This window comes from Aegilops tauschii, chromosome 2 (assembly GCF_002575655.3).
Source record: "Aegilops tauschii subsp. strangulata cultivar AL8/78 chromosome 2, Aet v6.0, whole genome shotgun sequence".
NCBI classification, from domain to species: domain Eukaryota; kingdom Viridiplantae; phylum Streptophyta; class Magnoliopsida; order Poales; family Poaceae; genus Aegilops; species Aegilops tauschii.
Genome location: NC_053036.3, coordinates 596,171,794 through 596,182,684, shown reverse-complemented (window position 1 = coordinate 596,182,684; position 10,891 = coordinate 596,171,794).

The window sequence follows — 10,891 nt, the reverse complement described above, 5'->3', positions numbered from 1 at the left end:
GGGTTCATTAACACAAATCTCATAGATCAATATACGGTTACATTTCATGCCAAAGAAACCGGGGACAACTTGCTACGATCATTGGTAATAAATCAAAACAAAGATACAATACTCTTTCCTTACAACTTCAAGTGAGTGTTACTGTCTTGTGCATATTCGGTTTCCCTTAATTATTACTCGAGTATAGTAATTAATGTAATTGATGAGTTATGCATGCGTGCGCAGGTTCCACTATATTCTCCTAGAGATTAAGCTTGAGCAGGGACTAGTAAACGTCTTAGACTCGAGACGAAAAGATCCCGAGGACTATGCAGACATGTCTAAAATGCTCGAGAAGTAAGTTAAATCGATCATTATCGCACCATATCGGCAACTTTGTTCATTTCATGATATCAAGTAATTGTTTTCTTTGTCTCGCAGGGTTTGGAAAGTATTCACCGCACAAGTTTCGGGACTGCCGCGGGATCTGCGATGGAAATACCCGAAAGTAAGTACTACTAGTTAGCTAGTTCCGCACATCTCGCGTTGATTCTAGCTACTTTCATCAATGCCATTTATAATGCTTCATTATCAGTTTGACTGACCTCTATTTCTCGTAAAGTGCTTGTGGCAGGAAGCCGGGAATAATTACTGTGGATACTACATCTACGAGTTCATCTACAACGTGACGGCCAAGAATAGGCGGGGCTACTCTAAAAGACAATATGAAGTGCGTAAGCAAAAATATTCGTAAGTTTATTTTATTACTATCATTTCTGTTGAGTTTCATTCATATATATGTATTGACCCCCTTATTCAAATTAGATGTGGGAGATGTGGAATGAACTCCTACCACAAGATCGCATGCGAGAAATTCAAGAGGAATTGGCTGGATTCTTTCTTGACCACGTCATCAATAAAGCCTGAGAATACCATGCATGTGGAAGTTGAGTTCATATGTTAGGGTATTGTAAGAGATCTTACACATTGTATATACATATGTAGCCAGTACCGTCAGTAAGATATACGAAAACTTGTTGTTCGACCGATTTCTCAGAGAAGGAGAGGTCGAGCACTTCTCTCTGTATATGTTCATGACGATCTTCTGTACTTAATAGTTTCCTTCATTTGCTTACTAGCTAGCTAGCGTGTCGAGTCCTCTCTATACGTATAGTACGTAGCGTCGACCAAGCACGGAGATAAGAGAGGACACTTCTCTCTATTAGCTAGATAACACAATATATGAAACCCCTAAATTAACCCTACAAAACCCCCCAAACCGCCCCAACCCCCCCCCCCTTCAGAAAAAAAACAAAATAACCCAGCCCCTGAACTGCTGACGCGTGGAAGGCTTTCGGTCCCGGTTGGTGGCACCAACCGGGACAAAAGGTCCCCCTGCCTGGGCAAGCGGCAGCGGCCACGTGGAGCCCCATCTGTCCCGGTTCCTGGGCGAACCGGGACTAAAGGTATAGGGCTTTAGTAATGACGCTTTAGTCCCGGTTTGGGAACCGGGACAAATGGCCCTCACGAACCGGGACGAATGGCCCTTTTTCTACTAGTGTTAGATAAAACGAGAACGTCTGATCCTAAAAATATGGAGGCCCCCGCGTCGCTCCTCACGAGCGACTCTTGTGGCGACCAGCCTCGTCGGCGCTGCCCTTCTCTTCCTCCCCTTTCCTCCTCGCCGCGGCTAGAGAGGGCCGAAGGGCAAGCCCTCAAGGCTCCCAAGGACGACGGCGGTGTCGGACGACAGCGCGATCAAGGGATTCATCGAAGGCGCGGTTGCGAGGCGGCAACATGAAGGCATGGTTGAGGCATGATGGTGGGCGTGCTCGGGCCGGGCGTAGTGCTCCGGTCGGGAGGCGCGTTGTTGTTTTGGCGGCCGATGCACCCCTGATCTAGCGACGGCTGCACTTCGCGTGGGCATGCATCGGTGATACGGATCTGCTTTTCGTGCTCTAGATCTGGCCATGTCAGCCTGTGGGTGTCGGTGGTGATGTGCTCTGCCATCGGTATTGGTCCGAGTGTTGACCACTCTGGCGTGCAGCAGCGGCCTCACTGCGGATTGCGGTGGCAACTGAAAGTCTTCGCGAGGGTTCCCTTTCAGATCCGGTGATTGTCTTCGACGATGAGATGCAACCTATGAACGACGGCTTGACGCAGAGGGTATGGTCATTCAGCGGTCGCGGTCGCAAATCGCATGTAGCTGCTGGGATAGCGGAAAAGTGGCAGTGACAACATTTGAGTGACTTTGATGTGGTGCTACTCAAGCACCCGGTCTCGAGCTCCGAGGGTGAAAATCTAGGTCGCTGCTAGCGGAAAAGTGGCGGACTCGAGTCGATATTTTTGTGTTGCTACCTTGTTGAAGGCATTGCTCGGATATGCTCGGACTGACTCTTCAGGACGAAAACCTAGAATCTGACCTTTGGTGGTTAGATCCGGTGATGGCGGCGCTTGAGCGGTGCTTCCATCTTGAAGGCGTTGATATTGAAGAACATCACCGTCCTTGTTGTGTCATGAGATGATGTGGTGCGGATAAGGTTATTGTTGTAGTTTATCAATCGTTGATTTCGTCGCTTAGGTTTTTTTCCTCGCCCACGCATAACTTTGGTCTTAGATGACTTTGCTATTTGTCGATGTTCTTTTTTGTGTGTGTTGGTGTTGGCTGTGTGCATCCTACCTATGCAGAGGCCCATCATTGTGTTTGTGTTCTCTTGATACTTCATTTTGTGTCAATAAAATCCATTATTTATTGAAAAAAATAAAACGAGAATAAATGAGACACGAATTTAACGTGGAAAACATTTGCAAAAAAACCCACAGATACACGAACACGCAATTCACTATGACAGATGAATATTAGAAGCACAAGTCAACAGACCGTCTTTAAGTGCAACTAAATGTGGTATATATGAGGGATAAAGCATAAGAGTCCTTGAAGAATAAGTAATCAAGTTGTACTCATACGCGTAATAGAATAGAACAAACTTGGACAAGAAAGAAGGATGTACTTACTTAGTTTGATGTAGCAGCTTCTATAGAGCAGACAATATGGGAAAATAGGAAGAACTTGAAGAAAAAAATCAAGTAAGATGCAAGTAACAGCAGAAAAGAATTCGTAGCCTCAAGCAAATCTATGTCGCTCACTCAGTCCCAACTCCTCCATAAAGACTTCCGATGAACATAATAGAACAAAGTCCCGTGTTTTGCCACAGAACAATGGCTAGTTGCTAGAATTACTATTTTCCCCTTCCCTTTCCTTATCTCCCGCTCCCCACCAACAATAAAGTGAAACTTCTTATAAAGCCAAATTGCATAGTCTGCCTCTTGAAAGGAAAAAATGTACTACAACATGAAGTGATGTTTGACACAAAGCCTGGCAAACAAATAAAGATTAATTTGGTCAAAACTAAGGTCAAATTCTACCTGACTCCGTAATATTATTCCTCATACACAATTAATCTTTTACTCTAATGTGTTAATACAAAACACTTAAGAAATCACTTACACAACAACATAACCATTAATAGTGATAGAAGAAGATTGCTTGAGAAACTACATGTTGTAGATATTCCCACCACTTTGTTTGATTTGCAAAGATTCATCTATATTTAAACAGATTAAACTTTCAAATTAACACTTCTGAAATAAAAAGTCATTTTCATAAGGTCTAGAAATCCAAGATTTACACAAAGAGAACTAACTTAATTTGATTTATAGGTGAAGGAATTTTGCTGGAACTATCACATTGCATCAGATGATTATACTGTGAGCAAAGTATGTATATATATATATATACTACTGCTTGAACTTTGCGGCCATTGAGAAATATAAGCAGAGTTAAGTGCAGTTACATGTAACATGCCTGTGCGTTGCAACGGGAGAAAAACATATAATGATATGCAACCGGAGAAACAATATATCTAAATCTCATACTAAAACATGGAAATATGACGTAACTTACGAAGCTTATTTTTTTCCGATTCTCCCAAAATTAGTACCTGAATAACACATTGAATAAGGGCAACAGGTCATAGAGAAGTCAAATGAAAAACAAACTGAATTTGCTGGCCTAATACATGCATGGAGCTTCTGAAGAATCAGAGGGCCCCAATGTCTCATTTCCTGGATCTCCTGCAAGGCTACAACAATCAATAGAGGATTTTGCTTTTCTTATATTGTAGTAGTCAACTTCACTCGCTCTAGCGCTCCGCCCTCGCTCCTCGCTCCGCCCTCACGCCGTCGGCCACTCCTGCCACGGCGGACACCAAAAATCGCCGGGAGATCTGCTACGTCCATCATCATGTCTCTGGATAACCTCAAGTTCGATCAAGGCCAAGCTTTTGAAGAAGAAACCTGGAAAAAGCAGGGTGTTCGTACCAACTTCACAGATGAAGAAGGACAAGAGGAATTTCTTTTGGTGGCGGAGTTCACCAGATCTAAGATCCGTCTTATGGAAGAATCTGTGGGTACAATTCTCCTTTCATGTTTTGGAGGCAGGGCATCACTCTATCGAGTGCAACAACTTCTCAACTGGACATTTAAGTTCTCTGTCTCCTCCAAAGAAGTTGGATATTCTATCATCAAAGGAGGTAACATCTCGGTTGCTGAATTCAATCTCAATTTCCTTCTTTGGGGTAGTGGAGGCCCCAATTCCAGTTATGAGTTAGATCTTTATCTCAAAGAGAAAGAGGATCAATGGACATACATTTTCTGCAAACATCCTAGGAAATTATATGCTCAAGCTCTTACCACGTGTGCTGTTTTCCAAGATCATCAGGCTCCTCCTACGATTAATCCAAATCGTAAATCATCTTTAGAAAATTCAAATTCCGCTTATGCAGGGAGGAGTAACGGTCTCCCTAATCCAACCCAAGGTTTTAATTCTCAGTTTAACTCCGCGTCACACGCCCCCACCAATCACGTCATTACCCGTGGGCTGGCCATGCATGGGCAACCATTAACATCTCCGACGCCATATTGTGTTCGTTGCCTTACGCAAGGGCACTACAGGCCAGATTGCACTAACAGGATCAAATGCAGGAATTGTAAACTCTAGGGTCACATAGCCCGGGACTGTTTTTCGGCCCCTCAGCCCACCAACTCCACTTCTGCTCAGCGGCCCACAGCTGAGAGATCGGCCCCGTCACCTTCCTTTGAACAGTGGAGGTCTGGCTCGATTCTCGCGACCAAAAAGGCAGGCCCCACAGTCAGCGCCACTAATCGAGGCAATCCGGTGAATCCAACCAATTCTACCTCTCAGCTGGTTGGTACTAGCCATTACGCTGCCGCTCTGCCTTCCTCTTTGCATCTTCCCAACGCCCCGCTCACTCTGCTCCACCGCACCTCCTCACAGGCCACCACTATCATTCATCCGTCCTCGTGCTTTAGCATGGCTTCCTTCCCCTTCGATTCCACTCCTTTCATCCCTCCAAATCATCAAGCCATTGAAGTTGAAGGAAGACCAACAAGGATTAGGTTGTTGGCGGGCGCATCTGCTCCTGGGCATGAAGAGTGGGTGATTACCACAATTGTCCCGATGCCAAATCTGCTAGTTCCGTTCAACAACATCCGCGAGGTAATCTCAGAATTTCTGACACATATCAAGCATATCGGCTTTTCTGAGATCAACCCATGCCCATTTGGGCAGGCTTTTGTCAAGCTAGACAGTGTATTTGATAGAGATACTCTGCTGAGAGATAATCCCCACCCTTTCAACGGATGTTCATGTGATTTTTCAAAAGCACAATGAAGGTTTAAACTGGAGAAATTTGACCCTCAACAGAGAAGTTTGGCTTCTCCTTTGTGGTTTTCCTTTTGACAAAAGATGCATGCATGAAGTTGCAAATGCTGTTAGGTGCTTTGGCAAGTTAGTACACTGGGACATAGTTAAGAGCACTAAATCTAATCTGCTTGTCAATGTCAGAGTTGAGGAACTCAGAGATATTCCTGCCAGTGTTGTGATTGGAGAGGGAGATGATTTTCAGACAGGATCTTGGACTGTTGAAGTTGTTATTCTGCAGCAGAGGATATTGGGACTAGAGGCACCTGATGAGGACCCCATCCCACCTGATGGTAACCCACATCCCATGCCACTGCAAGAGCATTTCCATGCAAACCAACACAGCCATTTTGTGGGACCTCTCCAGCACCATGGGCATCATTTCATTCATAACAATCATGTTCCAGACCATAATCATATGGATTTGCTGTAACACCCCAGATGTAACTTTCCATATTTGTAACTCCAACTCTTGCCATTTTCGGCTATGTGTTATGATATTCCCTTCATGGTCGGGTTTTGTTTTCCGTTTTTCATTTTGTTCATATCATGCATATCATATCATGTCATCATGCACATCTCATTTTGCATACGTGTTCGTCTCATGCATCCGAGCATTTTCCCCGTTGTCCGTTTTGCAATCCGGCACTCCCACCTCCTCCGGCGCACCCCTCTTGTTTTCTTTTCGTGAGCGGGCGTTGAACATTCTCGGAATGGACCGAGGCTTGTCAAGTGGCCTTGGTATACCACCGGTAGACCACCTGTCAAGTTTCGTGCCATTTGGACGTCGTTTGGTACTCCAACGGTTAACTGGGCAACCGCAAAGTCCTTTTGTGTGTTGCAGCAAAACCCCTCTCTAAACAGCCCAAAACCCCTCTAAGTCTCTTCCATGCTCTAGGTCGTTCGATCACGATCGTGTGGGCGAAAACCGCACTCCATTTGGAGCCTCCTAGCTCCCTCTACCTATATATATGCATCCCTCCCGAAATACATTCGCAGTCCAAACCCTAAAAAAACTCCTCCCGTCGCCGCCGGACACGTCCGGTTGCCGCCGGACGGATCCCGCCGCCGCCCCGCGCGAATCGCAGCGTGCCACGTGGCGGGCCGTACGCCGGCCGCAGGCCCCCGAGCCCGTCCCCGAGCCCGCGCGCCCCGCCGCCGCCTCCCTCCGCCGCTCCCGCGCCTCCACTGCACGCCGGCCGGCCCCGCCGCCTCGCCGTCCTCGCCGCGCCGCCGCCTGGCCGCCGGCGCCCCTCGCCGTCGTTCCCGCGGGCCGCGCCCACCGAAGCCCGCCGCCCGTCGCCCGCGAGCCCCGCCGTCCTCCTCGCCGGCGCCGCCGCCTCCTCTCCTTCATCCCGCGTCGCCGGAGCCGCGCCGCGTCCTCCCTCCTCTTCCCCAGCGCCGGCGACCACGAGCGAACTCCACTGCTCCAGATCTCGATCCAGTCAACGCCGAGGTTGACTTCTCCTTCTCCCCTAAAATCTCCAAGTCCTGTGATTTTTACGAGATATGGCCCTGTTCATCGCATCATAACTCTCTGCATATAGCTCCGTTTCGTGCGTGTAATATATTGAAATGTTCGTCTCGTGATGCTCTACATTTTGTTCCATTGCACCATGTTCATTTGAGTCCATATTTATGCCCAAATCTCTGGTGCAAGAGTGCTAGTTGCTGTTATCTGCTGTTACTTATCAGAACTTGAGTATTTGTTATTTTTGTTGCATTTAATCTGTGCATCTTATGGGCATGAGCTCTACATGTGTTTTGTTGTATGCCATGCCATATTTACAGAGATTTATGCCATGTATTTTTGTGATCTCTGTGGTGACTAGCACAAGAATGCAAACTAGGCCTCGTGATGTTTCTGATTTCAGGGACTTAGTGATTTCTCTAAGTCTCTGTCTGCTGTTATTTTGTTGCTATGTATCCATGTGGCTACAGAGAGATCCGTGCTTATTTTGGTGATGTTCAGTAAGGATGTTTTGTAGATATTGTTGTAATTGATTCATTCATGCCCTTGTGTGCAATTATGGAGTGCCATAGAATGATTCAATCTTGCTCTACTTTTGCTATAAAATGTTTCTGGCAGATTCTTAACATGATATGCAATTTTGCCAAGCTTGTTCTAGTTGTTTCATACATGCTATGTATTTATTCGTGCCATGGATAGCTTCATAAACATGCCATCTTACTGTAGGTATGCTTGTTTTGTCATGCATTGCTTTGTGGTGAGTGCATCAAGCTCACGAAGATGCCTTCATATTGTTGTTTCCGTCATTCTCTGTTTTCTGCTAAGTCTGAAACCTGATAACGAAACTTGCTATGTTTACATGGTTTCCATCGTATCTTCTGGTCCTTTTTGGCTTATGGTCAGTAAGGGACTTTTGTCATATACATTTAGTATAATACTGCCATGCCTTGTTTTGCCATGTTAAGTTCCTGTAGCATGTTCATTTCATGCTCTGAACATTGCTACCTGATGCTGTTTCAGGCATGTCCAGTAATTTCACTAAGTCTGTGAACCTGTTATCTTTTGCACTTTTGCCATGCTTGTTTGAACCTGTTATGTTGTGATCTAGCCGTAGCTCAGTGTTCATCTTTTGTCAAGCATCTCCTGAAGATTACTACCATATGCTTTGTTGCTATGTTGGAGTGCTTTAGCATTGTTACTTGTTGCATTCTATGTGCTATCATGCTGTTAATCGCAGATTCGTGTCATTCTTGTTTTGCTTGCCATTTGCAAACCGTGCATCCGTTTCCGGTGATCTTTATATCGATTTCGACCGAAATCATCTCTTCTTTCCAGTGGCATGCTTGGTTTGCCAAGTTACTGCATTGTTCATCATTTTCCTTCCGGAACACGCATATGCATCGCATATCATATCTTGCATATCATTCATGTATTGCATCATGTTGCCTGTGCTTTCCCCGTGATTGATTGTGGTTCCGGTTGCTTGTGTTCTTGTTTTGGGTAGATCCGGGAGACGAGTTCGTGAACGAGGAACCTGTTGAGTACGCTTACGAGGATCAAGCTTTCGACAACTCTGAGAACCTTGCAGGCAAGATGACCATACCACTACTAGGAAAAGGGCTATAGATGGAATGGCCACTAATGGCGCACCAGACATGTGGTGCGCCATTAGTGTGAAATACACTAATGGCGCACCAGACACACGGTGCGCCATTAGTAACAATTTTTTTTATTTTGCCAGACATACTAATGGCGCACCAGGACATAGTGCGCCATTACTAGTTGTAACTAGTAATGGCGCACCAGCAACATAGTGCGCCACTACAATATTTTTTTATTTTTTACTTTTTTGCAAAACTACTAATGGCGCACCTGGGGCAGTTGGTTGATACGTGGGACGCCGCAGAGAAAGAATATTTCCCTATGAGAGCCGCACTGCTCACGACGGTGCACGACTATCTCGGTTTCGGATATCTCGCGGGGCAGGTGGTTTCGGAGACAAAGAATATTTCCCTCCCCCGCTCCACCGGCCGCCGCCACCGACCCCCGGCCCACACCCTCCCCCACTCCACCGTCGCCGACGACCCACCGCACCCTCCCCCGCTCCACCGGCCGTCGCCGACGACCCCCCGCACCCTCCCCGGCCCGCTCCACCGTCACAAATGAATGCAACTAAATTTGCAAAAAAGCAAATTTGATTATATTTTCAAATAACAAATTTGATGATATTTTTTAAAAAATCATTACTGTTTTTATAAAAAATATTACTGTTATGATTTAAACAAGTTTGAACATATTTAAACACAAATAAATATCAAACAGCATTTTAAATGCATAAAAACAAAAATTGGGGAGCCTGGGAATCGAACCCAAGACCTCCTAGTGTGTGTGCTGCGTGCTGACCAGTCGGGCTAGTGGGCGTGTTCTGATGGAGATAGGGTTAGGTGGAATATAACCTGACCTGTCGGGCTAGTAAGTAAAACAAAATTCTAATGGCGCACCAGGGGGAGGTGCGCCATTAGAATCGACGTACTTATGGCGCACCAGGGGGAGGTGCGCCATTAGAATCGACGTACTTGTTCCCCTCGCACTGTGGCCTCCCTCCCTCCCTCGCCAGATCCCCCACTCGACACCAACCGTACGCCGCCGCCCCCTTGCTCCGCCCCCTCCGTCCGCCGCGCCTGCACGTCGTCCGCCGCTGTGGTCTTGCGCTGCCTCGACGCCGCCGCCCCGACCCCCGCCGGACTCCACCCCCGCCGCCCCCACCACTGCAGCTCCCTCGCGCCGCCGCCCCCGCGCCCGCCGCTCCTTCGCCGCCCCACCCAGCACGTACGTCCCCTCCCTCCCTTCACCCATCCCCCTAGCTTCTCCTCCTCCTCCTCTCACCACCCGTGCCTTCTTCTGCTCGGAAGGTCAGGAAGGAGGCCAAGGACGCCGACGACATCACGGGCCCCTTCCTCTGGATCGCCGCCCGCAGCCTCCTCGACGCCGGCGTCCTCTAGGTGATTCCTCCTCTCTCCTTCCCTCCTCCCCCCTAGGTTTCTCTCCCCGCCGGCGTCCTCTAGGTGATTCGAGGTGATGCCCCTCACCCCCAACATGTTGTACTGAATTTCTAGGAAAATATGTGATGATGCAGTGTGTGTCAGGTTCAAAACGGAAAGAGAAAAGAGCAGGGTTTCTTCAAGTACATGATAGTATTAGTTTTTATCTCAGTCCTTGTGGTGATGTTTTTGTGTTTGGGGTTAAACATATGGGGTACAAGTACAATGTGGCATCAACAATTTGCAAGGGGCACCATAGACTCATCATTTGCCAAGAACAGATGTCAGTCATTAGCTTGGCATCATGTAAGAAAATGGCCATAATGTGCCCTGATAATGATGTATTTTGTCATAAAAATATATAGTGGACTGCCATGATAATGACATGGTCCTCGTTAGTTACATGTATAGGCTTAATTGAGCTATGGAGTTCTTGTTACCTTGTCTGTCTGTCCTCGTTAGTTACATGTATCTCTCTGTTTGTGTTTCTGCGTAACAGGTTCGATCGCGGTTGGAGAAAAATTGTGGCGTTTGCTGGCTCCAAGAAAGTGATACAGGTATATACATGTGCTCTGCTTACTTGTTTGGTTTGCAATAGTTATCATCTGACAAAGTATG